General features: G+C 34.9%; 1 protein-coding gene across 1 annotated transcript in view; it reads left to right on the top strand.

Moving 5' to 3' along the window:
• Positions 1–14,736, top strand: part of LOC136830291 (uncharacterized) — a 390,310-nt gene that overhangs the window by 68,130 nt on the left and 307,444 nt on the right. The window lies entirely within an intron of this gene.

Below are 14,736 nucleotides of genomic sequence, written 5' to 3'. Positions count from 1 at the left end.
ACATACATACACATATATATATATATATATATATAATATATATAACATATATATATATATATATATATATATATATATATATATATATATATATATTTATAAAAATACACACACACACACTCTCTGTAAACACCCACCTTACAAGTCAGTCATAATTTTCCATTTGTCTTAAATTTTATTTATATATATATATATATATATATATATATATATATATATATATATATATATATTTTTTTTTTTTTTGTTAACCAAAGTTGGCAAGAAATGATAAATTTATCCCATACAATTTCAGAACTCTTTCAAACTTACCTGAAGATACATTAACTAATCAGTCGTAACATTTCGCTACGTATGCGGTACACAGTCAACAGTCTCTCAGGAGTGATGACTAAAGAAATATCAGTAAAGCAGTGTAGTATATCCTATGTAGCATTCTATTTGCTTATAGTGGCCCTCTCTCTCATTGTTTAATAATCAGCTTTTACTTCTTTCGAATGAACCCACATTATTTGGAAGCTTGAATTTCAAGTCATTGGCCCCTGTGGTGGGCTTGTTCCATATGAGTAGGGTTCATCTTCTGAATAATAATAATAATAATAATAATAATAATAATAATAATAATAATAATAATAATAATAATAATAATAATAATATTATTATTATTTTTATTATTATTAATAATAATGATAATAATAATAATAATAATAATAATAATAATAATAAGCTCGAATTTCAAGTCAATGGCCCCTTGAATAATAATAATAATAATAATAATAATAATAATAATAATAATAATAATAATAATAATAATAATCTTAAATTTCAAGTCAGTGGTCCCTTGTTCCTTATGAATAATATAATAATAATAATAATAATAATAATAATAATAATAATAATAATAATAATAATAATAATAATAATGTCGTATTTTGTATCTATTTATTGTAGATGTCCATGACGTTTTAAGGATTTTTAAAGTGTGTTATGAATGCCTTTTGCTGTAATCTAACAGCACACTGTGATAATGAAAATAAAATGCCCACACAAGCGCTACATAAACGTTGCAACCATATATTTCCGATACTAATGCATTTTCGGTCACTGGTGAAGTATGGGCAAGTGATTTGTGACAAGGGTTTATATGAGGCTTATGCAGGTGTGGCAACACGACACCATGTTGCCCCTCACGCATGCAGGTCGCATGTCATTTGGCCATGTTTCACCGGTGAGCAGAAATACAGAATTATTTTAAATACTCGTATGTGGTTGCCACGTTTACATATTGCGTTTTTATGGGCAATTTCATCATCAGAGTGGATTAAATCTGTCAAGATTGTTTACATTACTGGATAATCATCAGAGTGGATTTTATTTGTTAAGATTGTCTACATTACTGGACAATCATCAGAGTGTATATTATATTTGTCAAGGTTGTCTACATTACTGGACAATCATCAGAGTGGATTATATTTGTCAAGATTGTTTACATTACTGGACAATCATCAGAGTGGATTATATTTGCCAAGATTGTCTACATTACTGGACAATCATCAGAGTGTATTATATTTGTCAAGATTGTCTATATTACTGGACAATCATCAGAGTGTATTATATTTGTCAAGATTGTCTACATTACTGGACAATCATCAGAGTGTATTATATTTGTCAAGAATGTTTACATTACTGGACAATCATCAGAGTGTATTATATTTGTCAAGATTGTCTACATTACTGGACAATCATCAGAGTGTATTATATTTGTCAAGATTGTCTACATTACTGGACAATCATCAGAGTGTATTATATTTGTCAAGATTGTCTACATTAGTGGACAAACATCAGAGTGGATTATATTTGTCAAGACTGTCTACATTACTGGACAACCGTCAGAGTGTATTATTATTGTCAAGATTGTCTACATTACTGGACAACCGTCAGAGTGTATTATAATTGTCAAGATTGTCTACATTACTGGACATTTCTATGTAGCTTCCAATACTATGCTATGCACGAACATCCAGTTCATTTGTCTATTACTACAGCAGTGGTCATGATCCTGTTTAAAGAATGTCATATTTATTTATCATTGCATATAGTATTATGACCTTATATCACCATATAAACTGCTGTACAGTTTTGCTTTTTAGTTTCTGTAAAAGAAAACTATTGGGCCGGCTTTGTCTGTCCGTCCGCACTTCATTTTGTCCGCCTTCAGATCTTAAAAACTACTGAGGCTATAGGGCTGCAAATTGGTATGTTGATCATCCACCCGTCAGCCATCAAACATACCAAATTGCAGCCCTCTAGCCTTAGTAGTTTTTATTTTATTTAAGGTTAAAGTTAGCCATAATCGTCCTTCTGGCAACGGTATAAGATAGGCCACCACCGAGTAGTGGTGAAAGTTTAATGGGTCGCGGCTCAGGCAGCATTATACCGAGACCACCGAAAGATAGATCTATTTTCGGTGGTCTTGATTATACGCTGTACAGAAAACTCGATTGCCCCGAAGAAACTTCGGCGCATTTTTTACTTGTTTAAAATTCAGCGTTGAAATTCTTTTTGATAAAAAAATACCTTTATTTGATGATATAGATATGAGGAATTTGGTCTGCTCCCTCTACGTTTCATTGTACCTTTATCAGCGGTTATGTAAATTCTGTCCTTTATCACTGAAGACTCTGCTGTGTAATCCTGCGCCCATTGTGACTAAAAAAGACCTTTTTTTAAATGATATAGATTTGAGTTACTTGGTCTGTGTCCTCTAGATTTCATCGTACCTTTATCAGTGGTTATATAAATTCTGTCCTTTATCACTGTGAATAATCTGCTCTATAATGTAGCCTTCCCTCGCCCATTCTGATTAAAAGAAGACCCTTTTCATTCCCTTTAACACTCTGCTACATCATGTAGAACTTCTCAGTTCCAGAGGTCCTTTATTCCTCCCACCGTTGGACTGTGGAACAGTCTCCCTACTGAGGCTGTCGCGCAATTGGAACTGCAGAAGTTCAAGCGAAGATGCGATGCATTGCTACCCTAATACTATATAATCCTTGCATTTTAATGCATTTTTATCTATTTATTAATTTATTGTTTCTCTTTAATAACTGAGATCTCTTTCTGTGCTTCCATTTATCTTCTCTTCTTCCTAATGAACACCTTAATATTCTTTGGAAGCTTGAATTTCTAATAATAATAATAATAATAATAATAATAATAATAATAATAATAATAATAATAATAATAATAATAATAATAATAATAATAACTTACATTTTTATTTATTATTAATTTGCTAACTTATCTATTTTCTAGATAATTTATCTCGTCTTTCTGTATTTCACTTAACCTTGTGTTTCTTCTGAATGAATACCCTAATATTCTTTGGAAGGTTGAATTTCAAGTCAATGGCCCATGTGGTGGGCTTGTTCCACATGAATAGGGTTCATCTTCTGAATAATAATAATAATAATAATAATAATAATAATAATAATAATAATAATAATAATAATAATAATAATAATAATAATAATAATAATAATAATAATAATGTAAAATAAACAAAGAAAAACAAATCATGTTATGTATGGGTACATATATATTTAAAAATAAATCTCTGCAGAAAACTTTCGGGAACCTGTTCGATCGAAAAGGGGAATCGAACAGATTCCCGAAAAACTCTGTAGAGATTAATTTTTAAATACATATGTACCCACACATTACTGTGGATTTGTTTCTCCATATCAAGACTCACGCTGCTATGAGTATTTTTAATAATAATAATAATAATAATAATAATAATAATAATAATAATAATAATAATAATAATAATAATAACAACAACCAGAGCTTAAGCACATTTTCGAACGAAACGATCCGAAACCTCGGGATCTGGCTTCCTTCTTCTTCTTCTTCTTCTTCTTCTTCTTCTTCTTCGCCACTGTCCGGGAATACGAGCGTCTCCCTGAGGTCTTCTTCTCTCTGTTTTTATTGGCCCTTTCATGCAGCCTCTCCTCTTCTCTCATTTCATTTTATGCCTGTCGTAGCGCCATGTTTATATTACGCTGCGGTCGTGTGTTTGTGCTCGTGGGAGAGAGAGAGAGTGAGGCGGGGGGCGGGGGAGAGAGGGAGAAGGAGAGAGAGAGAGTCTTTATATGTGATTGTCGGTTAGTATGGTTTCTGGGTTGTGTATGTGTGTGTGTGTATATATATATATTGTATACATATATATTTATATGAGTATGTATATATATGCATATATATATGTATAAATATATAATTAATATATATATATATATGTGTATGTATAAATGTGTATGTACGTATATATCTGTATCTATATATATACATATACTTGTATATATACAGTATACTGTATATATATATATATATATATATATATATATACATATATATATATATATATATATATATATATATATATATATATATATATATATATATATATATTAAAACCTTTCTTGTTTTCAGAAAACAATTTTTGGGGTGAGGTTCCTAACCCCTAAGTTTTGCCCCAAGAATGTTCATGTGGATTTTGTTTCAACGTCTCTCGTATAATTCTGGACGGTCACCTATCCAGCTACTGATCAGACGCAACTTTGCTAATCTGGCTCCAGAGGGAGTCGGCATTGAGGCTATTGGTGAATCTCTGGGGATGAGGTTGCTAGTCTCATGGCTATCTTCACCCTGACTGCAACCCACAACAGTCGACTGTTGAGGTGAACATCGTATATATATATATATACATAAATATATTTTATATATATATATATATATATATATATTATATATATATATATATATATATATATATATTATATATATATATATATATATATATATATATATATATATATATATATATATATATATATATATATATATATATATATATATATATATATATATATATATATATATATATATATATATATATATATATATATATATATATATATATATAAATTATATTCTGTCTGTCGCTTTTATCAACAATACACGTATTTTTCAAAGCTACCGTGACCTAGTAACCTATAAATTCTCCATCTTTTGGACACTACACTGGCACATAAATAACCATTTACAAGGACACAAAGGCTGTGCAAAAGAGTCCTCATATGATTTTAAAATACAGACGAGATTCCAACAGATACATTCGTCCTTACACGTACGTACACACACAAGCATACGTGCGTATGCTCATTCACTGCTAAACCCTTCTCTTTTAAGAGGGAGCCCACGCGAATAAATCCGGCCAAACAATATCGACTGGGAGCTATCGATGTCACGGTAACGCAGCCAAACCTTACCTCGTCTGAGGTAACTTTGGCGTCCCCCGGAGCAAATGGCGGCTCTTGAGTAAATCACCTATTGATTCTTCGTTCTCCTTTTGTGCTGGCTTCCAGAGAGTTATTCCTTCGTGCATAATTCATGAGTTATTCTTGAAGAATATGCTAATGCGGAAGAACGGAATTCGCCTTCCTTTTTTTTTTTTTTTTTCTTTTGCGTACGGAGGAGAACTGGGAAAATATATATTTATTCGGTTGAACAAACTGTTGCTCTTTTGATTTTTTTTTTTTTTGTTGGTCTGAATGTCTCTTGTTTGTAAATCGGATTTCATATTGGGTCGTTTGGAATGTTTATGTCAGTACACACACACACACACACACTCTCACACACACACACACATACATACATACATACATGCATACTTACATAAACACACCTTTCTCTTGCGGTTAGATTCTTAGTTTTATGCTTCTGTTTCGACGGGTGATTTAGATGGCTATGTGCCATCACTTGTGGCCTGTCATGTCGGTCACCCATCCATCTATTTACCAGAGTCGCGTTACCCTGCTTCACGAATAAGTATGTGGATACACTCAGAAATATATATATATATATATATATATATATATATATATATATATATATATATATATATATATATATATATATATATATATATTATATATATATATATATATATATATATATATATATTATATATATATATATATATATATATATATATATATATATATATATATACATTACCTTATTAGCAAAGTTCGTGATAGTTAGTCGACTGTGGTGCTCTACAACCAGGGTGGCTATGATTACAGTGTTGTCAGTGTTATCCCAAAAAACTTACTAATAACTAATATTTTAACACCTAGATTCAATTGTTTATATTGAAAAGCTATTCAGAGTTATTCAAAGGAAGTACCTTTGTAGTACTTAGTCTCTCTGGTCGAACTTCGGCGCAATCGCGCAATCGAGTTTTCTGTCAGGTGGTGGCCTCAGCCACGGTCCGATGGTGGCTTATGTCGTTGGTACCTGTAGCACTGCCAGAAGTACGATGACGGCTAACTTAAACCTTAAATAAAATAAAAACTACTGAGGGTAGAGGGCTGCAATTTGGTATGTTTGATGATTGGTGGGTGGATGATAAACATACCAATTTGCAGCCCTTTAGCCTCAGTAGTTTTTAAGATTCTAGGGTGGACAGAAAAAGTGCGGACGGATAGACAAAGCCGGCACGATAGTTTTCTTTTACAGAAAACTAAAAGAAACATAAATGTCAGAGTGCCACCAAGCCAAGGAGGAAATGAGGCAGAGTCAGTCATTTAGGAAATGTAGAAGAAGGTAGAGACTTCCCAATCCAAGAAGGATATTTCATGATAGTGTCTCATCAACCTGGTTATGTATGAACATAGTTATTCAGCGCCCGGCTAATGTACTAATATTCGTATTATTTTATAAAAAAAAATTAGGGTGACAGAAGCACTTGGTCAGACTGAATGCTGTACCTGAGTCTGGGTTCCCCACAGGGGGTAGTGCCGTCAGTGCGCCTCATGCGGTGCACTCTGGCATTACTTTAGGTTCTTTGCAGCGTCTCCTCGGCCCCTAGCTTCAACCCCTTTCATTCCTTTTACTATACCTCCATTCATATTCTCATCCTTCCATCTTACTTGACACCCTCTCCTGACAATTGATTCATAGTGCACCTATGAGGTTTTCCTCCTGTTATGCCTTTCAAACCTTTTTACTCTCAATTTCCATATCAGCGCAGAGTGACCTCATAGGTCCCAGTGCTTGGCCTTGGGCCTAAATCCTAAATTCTATTCTATTCTGAGTCTAGGGTAAGCTAGGTAGGTTAGAATTCGTTCATTTGAACTTCCAGTTGTTGCATTTCAGGGTAGGATCTAGAAGAGTAGCCACGCTTGTTTGTACCTAGGCTTGTGCGTTAGTTTGACTAACGATCTACAAGATGAATTGATCTAACTGTCCGAATTTTGAGTCTCCAACTTCCACGAGGTATCTGTGGGATTTATGAGGACTGGTGAGTCGATGGAAGCAAAGAAAGTGTTTGAAGGGTGCGGTCAAGACACTCTTGGGAGCAGATATAAGTTTGTTCATCGCTCCCAAGAGCGTCTTGGCCACACCATACAAGCACTTTCTTTCTTTCCAACGACACACCAGTCCTCGTCAATCCCACAGATACTTTGTGGAAGTTGGAGACTCAAAAGTCAGACAGTTAGATCAATTCATCTTGTAGATCATATGTCACACTAACGCACAAGCCAAACTGCAACCAAGCGTGGCTACTCTGTTAGATCCTACCCAGAAATGCAACAATGGAAGTTCAAATGGACGAATTCTAACCTACTTAACTTAACCTAGACTCAGAATAGAACAGAATAGAATTGAATATACGATCTGGGCCCAAGGCCAAGTGCTGGGACCTATGAGGTTGCTTGAAGGGTGTGGTCAAGACGCTCTTGGGAGCAATGAACAAAATGATATCTGTAGAGAGGTCAGAGAGCAATGACCTCTTGTCGAGTTGACGTCTAGTTTAGTCGGAGTTGAGAGCCTGGTTACTGGCCAAAGTAAGAACCTGTGATTTAAATCTGTCGAGCAGAAGAGATTATTAAGGGCCTCTCTAGACGCTAAGGCATCATCCTGTACAAGGGCAGACCTTGTATTAGGATTTAAGATAATCATGCACATACACACACACATGGATTTTTTATATATATATATATATATATATATATATATATATATATATATATATATATATATATATATATTATATTATATTATATAAAGCCAGCTGTAGTTCTGTAAACTGAATTGTAGTACATACATACATACACACATACATGAATATATATACATACATACATATATATATATATATATATATATATATATATATATATATATATATATATATATATATATATATATATATAGTATGTATGTATGTATGTATGTATTACAATTCAGTTTACAGAAATGACGCTGGCTTTCTGTTACAATTCTTGTTATCCCATCGCCCTTGCCCTAAAATGATTTTGAAAACAGTAATAAAGAGCCAACACCAACCATCCCGGGAGAGACGAAACAAAACATTGGAACTTAAGAAGCGACCGATTAGGATCTTGAGCGTCTTCGTACCAAAAGACGCCGTTAAACCGTTCTGGGAGCGTAAGAGACGTCGTTATTTAAATTACGCGCAATTGTGTTGCGGTCATATCACCACCTCGCGAAGAGAGAATTCCTTTAACGGTCTTTTATTTGACTTTCAGAAGAGCTTGTCGGTCGGTTGGGAAGGTTGGCTGGGCGTGGCTGACATTATTGGAACCGTTGCTATCGGAAGGTCTATCTACTCGTTCTTTTCTTGTAATTTTTCGGTTGAATTCGTTGTTTTTTGGAGGTTATTACAGTAATGATTATTAATATCATATCTCTTATTGCCAGAAATATCATTACCATTAATTAATCGATCAATTTTTGGGAGTTATGTGGCGTGACTCATTATCATCATACCCAGCGCCAGAATCATCTCATGATGGCCAATAGCATAATCATTTTCACCATCGTTTTAATATCATCCTCCTCTTATTTACGTATCACCATCATCATCATTACCGTTGCCATGATATCATCACAATTATGAAGTGAAATCACCATCCTGTAACAGATAAAATATCTATTTTTCCTCAGTTATTATCTGCTAATTCTGATGTCCGTTTTCGCTGCGGCTCATGGCAGCCGCCTGTCAAAAGTGGAGTGCGATGCCGTAGAGTTTTTATCCCTCGCTTCTGGTTTCCAGTTTCCGGGACTTGTTGTAGCTTTGCTGTTATGGTTGTTGCTGTTGTTTGTTGTGATTTTGATCGTGTGGTGTTGTAGTTACTATTTTCACCGTTGTGGTTATTAATGGTATTGTTTTTGCTGTTGTGACTGTTGCCGTTGCTGTGATTTTCATTGTTGTGAATTTCATTGCTGTTGTGATTTTAATTGTTGGTGTGATTTTTACTGCTGCTGTTAATTTTATTGCTGTTGTGATTTTTATTGCTGCTGTTAATTTTATTGTTGTTTTGTTTTTTATTGCTGCTGTTAATTTGATTGCTTCTTTGATTTTTATTGCTTCTGTAACTTCTGCAGTTGTAATTTTTACTGTTGTGAATTTTATCGTGGTGATTTTAATTTTTGCTGTGATTTTTATTGCAGTTGCGATTTTTATTGCAGCAGCTAATTTTACTGTTGTGATTTTTCTTGCAACTGCTAATTTTATTGTTGTTGTGATTTTTATTGGTGTTGTGACGTTTTATTTCTGATGTTGATTTTACTGCTGTTGGGATTTTTATTGTTGTGATTTTCATTGCTGCTGTGACTCTTATGACTGTTATGATTTTAATTATTGTTGTAATTTTTGTAGCTGTTGTGATTGTATTTGATATTGTAATTTCTGATATTGCTGTTTAAATAATTGTTGTTACTGGTTATATGATATTGTGGCTACTGATTTTGCCATTGTAGTAATTGTTGCGGTTGTTATTTTATATTTAAGGGGTTGTGGTTTATATTTGCTGGCTTTTGTTACTATTGTCATTTCTGTTCTCTCTCTCTCTCTCTCTCTCTCTCTCTCTCTCTCTCTCTCTCTCTAAATCCCGTTTTTAGAGCAACACATACTCTATAGGGCTTTTTTAATATCAAATTTTTTCTAACATTCACTCGTCTCTCTCTCTCTCTCTCTCTCTCGTGTTAGGATTTTAATATCTCTCTCTCTCTCTCTCTCTCTCTCTCTCTCAGTATTGAAGAATTCCATTTTCTTTACATCCAGATTCAAGATACTTCTTGCATCTTCTTCTATACGAATTGATATTTGGAAATCTCTTCTCTCTCTCTCTCTCTCTCTCTCTCTCTCTCTCTCTCTCTCTCTCTCTCTCTCTCTCTCTCTCTCTCTTATGTCTTGGTCTTATTTTTCCCTATCTATGTTGTTCTTCTTTGCGTTCTCAGGCTCCTTGCAATCAGATATAAAAAGTTGTTGGTTTTGTTGCATGTGATCCAGTTGTTGTTTTCAACTTTATGCAAAAGTTATGGGTTTCTGTCTTTCCCTTTCGCTTGCTATTCCCTTTTCTCCATTCTGTCTCCTTTTATTCGTTTTCTTCTTGTAAACCCCGTTTTTAAAGATCGTTGTGAAAGGCATTTTTAAATCATCTGGAAAAGACTCATTTTCAGAATTGTCTAAAAATTCACCTTTAGTGTCTTGTTCGAACTTCCGTTTTGGCATCGTCTCAAAAGCAATACTTTTAGAATCATCTGAAAGCACGTAGTTCCACAATCGTCTGAATACACCTAGTTTCAGAGTCATCTGAAACACCTAGTTTCAGAGTCATCTGAAACACCTAGTTTCAGAGTCATCTGAAACACCTAGTTTCAGAGTCATCTGAAACACCTAGTTTCAGAGTCATCTGAAACGCCTAGTTTCAGAATCGTATGTAAACACCTGGTGTGAGTATCGCCTGAAAACACGTAGTTTCAGAATGGTCTGAATACACCTGGTTTAAAAATCGTGCGAAAACATGTAGTTTCGGTATTGTCTGAAAATACGTAGTTTCAGATCCGTCTGACATCATCTAGTTTCAGAATCGTCTGAAGACATATAGTTTCAGTATCGTCTGAAAACACTAGTTTCAGAATCGTCTGAAAACATCTAGTTCCTGAATCGTCTGAAAACATCTAGTTTCTGAATCGTGTGAAAACATCCAGTTTCTGAATCGTCTGGAAACACCTAGCTTCAGAATCGTCTGAAAACACCTAGTTTCAGAATCGTCTGAAAACACCTAGTTTCAGAGTCGACGGAAAAATGTAATTTTTTAGTTCTGTATACATAACATTCTTGTAATTGTTAAGTATACTAGGGCTGGCCCGAAGGATTAGACTTATTTTACGTGGCTAACGCCATCTACTTGGAATTTTAAGAAATACAGGTATTGCTTACGTCCATTCCGTGTATTCTCTCTCTCTCTCTCTCTCTCTCTCTCTCTCTCTCTCTCTCTCTCTCTCTCTCTCTCTCTCTCTCATATTCATCGCTTAACAGAAGTTTTATGAGTGGCTAGCATTTCCATCCACACTTTTTGACGTCTGCTGACAGGGTTATCAATAATTACTGCCGATCTGAGGTGATGGAAGAAGCCTTGCAAACGTTTTACTGAATTTGGTAAAAGTTTGTTAAAAATACGAAAATTATGTGGCAGTTATTAGTCGAATGTTGTTCATCGCAGCTTTGGTGGAGAGAGAGAGAGAGAGAGAGAGAGAGAGAGAGAGAGAGAGAGAGAGAGAGAGAGAGAGATTCAAATATCAGTCCCTCTAGAAAAAGGAACAAGATGTTTGTTGGATCTATATGCAAGGAAAGTGGAATTCTTCAATAATGAGAGAGAGAGAGAGAGAGAGAGAGAGAGAGAGAGAGAGAGAGAGAGAGAGAGAGAGAGAGAGAGAGAGAGAGAGATTCGAAATATCAATCCATCTAGAAAGACGAGCAAAATGTTCGTTGGATCCATATTTAAGGAAAATGGAATTCTCAGAGAGAGAGAGAGAGAGAGAGAGAGAGAGAGAGAGAGAGAGAGAGAGAGAGAGTTGTAAAAAAAAGAATAATAGACATACATATGAAACACTTCTTTTTAAAAGAGAGAGAGAGAGAGAGAGAGAGAGAGAGAGAGAGAGAGAGAGAGAAGAGAGAGAGAGAAAGTTGTAAAAAAAGAATAATAGACATACATATGAAACACTTCTTTTTAAAGAGAGAGAGAGAGAGAGAGAGAGAGAGAGAGAGAGAGAGAGAGATTAAAGTTTTAAGCTATGAGAATAGCTAATAATATTATAGTCCAAAATATATTGATTCCACAATGACGGAATTGCAATTGCATCGTGCAGTTAGACCATTAATAATGATGATGAACAGGTTTCCATTCGGGAACGAGTACATGGTCCATTACCCAAAGTCTCTCTCTCTCTCTCTCTCTCTCTCTCTCTCTCTCTCTCTCTCTCTCTCTCTCTCTCTCTCTCTCTCTCTCTCTCAGTATTGAAGAATCCTATTTTCCTTACGTACTCGTATGGAGCCAACAAATATCTTGCTGCTTTTTCTAGATGGATTTAAATTTGAATATCTCTCTCTCTCTCTCTCTCTCTCTCTCTCTCTCTCTCTCTCTCTCTCTCTCTCTCTCTCTCTCTCTTAGTATTGAAGAATCCCATTTTCCTTACATACTCGTATTGAGCCAACAAATATCTCGCTGCTTTTTCTAGATGGATTTAAATTTGGAATATCTCTCTCTCTCTCTCTCTCTCTCTCTCTCTCTCTCTCTCTCTCTCTCTAAGTGCGTTTTTCTTGTTAGGGTTTTAAAATCACCTTTTCTAACATTCACCCGTCTCTCTCTCTCTCTCTCTCTCTCTCTCTCTCTCTCTCTCTCCAACAAGCATCTTGCCCCTATTTCTAGATGGATTTACATTTGAATCTCTCTCTCTCTCTCTCTCTCTCTCTCTCTCTCTCTCTCTCTCTCTCTCTCTCCAACAAGCATCTTGCCCCTATTTCTAGATGGATTTACATTTGAAATCTCTCTCTCTCTCTCTCTCTCTCTCTCTCTCTCTCTCTCTCTCTCTCTCTCTCTCTCTCTCTCCATATCTTGAAGCATTCGCCCTTCCTTAGGCACGGATTGGGCTAAGAAGATTAAGAAAACGGGAAGAAAAAAAAAAAATCAACCGAAATCTGGAGAGTTTCTTGTGTATGTTGTTTGTGCAGAGGCGTCTCGGAATCGTGAAGAGTTTACTCTTGTTTTCTCTGGGCTAAAAAATATGTTTGTTTTTGTTTTATTCCTGAAACAGAGAGAAGATTATATTCCGGGCGTATCAGAATGAATAAAAGATAAGAGTTATATTTCGTTGCGTATGTGGATTTAAAGTTGCTGTTGTGTTTGCGTACCTGTTTGTCAACATGTATGGAGTTTTGTGTATACAGGAAATATAGGCGACAAGGCATTCTGACTTATAATCTAGAGGATATGCACTTTGTTTGTGATGTCTTGTGTTTGTTTTTGTTTGTGAATTTGTGCGTAGTTCGTGACTTCGTTTGCATTAGCAAAAACATACGAGGAAAGGAATAATCACATACGGTTACTGCATGAATCCATATGTGCTAATATATTCTGATTAATAATCTACAGGATATGCACTCTGTTTGTGATATCTGGTATTTGTTTCTGTTTGTGAATCTGTGGGCAGTTTGTGACTTTGTTTGTAATTTGTGACTTTATTTGCATTAGCAGTCACAAACGGGAAAAGAAATTCCACAGACTGTTTATAATCTAACAAAGTTACTGGGTTGAATTCATATATGTTAATGTATATTTTGTTGCACTATGAAAATCTACGATCCCGTAATTAAGGCGGTGCAGAATAGAACCAGTTACCGTACTTTGTGACAACCTATTCATAAAAAAATGAAACAGTAAAAGAGAAGAAAGTGGAACCGACTGATTTGCTCAGTTCTGACTTTAGAAAGCACGCTAATTCTCGGCGTCTTGTACGAAGCTTCATACTTCCGTTTACAGTGCTAAAATTGCCACACACTTCCTTTTTTATTACTTATACTTTGGACCTTTTCTGTGATTATTACTTCTATCTATACTTTATTTTTATACTTTGATTCGGAGAAGGGGGAAGGGGTGCTCCTGAAAAGCAACTATGTTGATGTTTTAGTCAGTTTGAGGAAACAAATTAAAAAAATTGCAGGTTTCTTCGGCGCAATCGAGTTTTCTTTACAGCCGCTACAGTGTATAATCAAGGCAACCGTAAACAGACCTATCTTTCGGTGGTCTCGGTATAATGCTGTATGAGCCGCGGCCCATGAAACTTTAACCACGGCCCGGTGGTGGCCTATCTTATATCGTTGTCAGAAGCACGATTATGGCTAACTTTAACCTTAAACAAAATAAAAACTACTGAGGCTACAGGGATGCAATTTGGTATGTTTGATGATTGGAGGGTGGATGATCAACATACCAATTTGCAGCCCTCTGGCCTCAGTAGTTTTTAAGATGTGAGGGCGGACAGAAAAAGTGCGGACGGACAGACAATAGTTTTCTTTTGCAGAAAATTAAAAAATTCATATATTTTTTAATTCAGTTGACTGAAGAGGACCGTCGCGCAAACGGTCGAAAACTCCCATTTTTAATAATTTTGAATCGTTTCAAAATACAGTTTTTACTCAAATTTTATGATTTCCGGTCACAGTGTATTGATGCACCCGAGACAATTTAATTCATTTTATATCTTCGATAGTGATGACTTTGACCTTCAAGTAAATTCTTCTTCTTCTTCCTTCAATTTCTTATTTTTCATTTATTTATTTCTGTTGATTTTATGTCCATG

Source organism: Macrobrachium rosenbergii, chromosome 46, assembly GCF_040412425.1.
Source record: "Macrobrachium rosenbergii isolate ZJJX-2024 chromosome 46, ASM4041242v1, whole genome shotgun sequence".
Taxonomy (NCBI): domain Eukaryota; kingdom Metazoa; phylum Arthropoda; class Malacostraca; order Decapoda; family Palaemonidae; genus Macrobrachium; species Macrobrachium rosenbergii.
The sequence above is the reverse complement of the archived record's forward strand: the minus strand, read 5'-3'. Positions and strand labels throughout refer to the sequence as shown.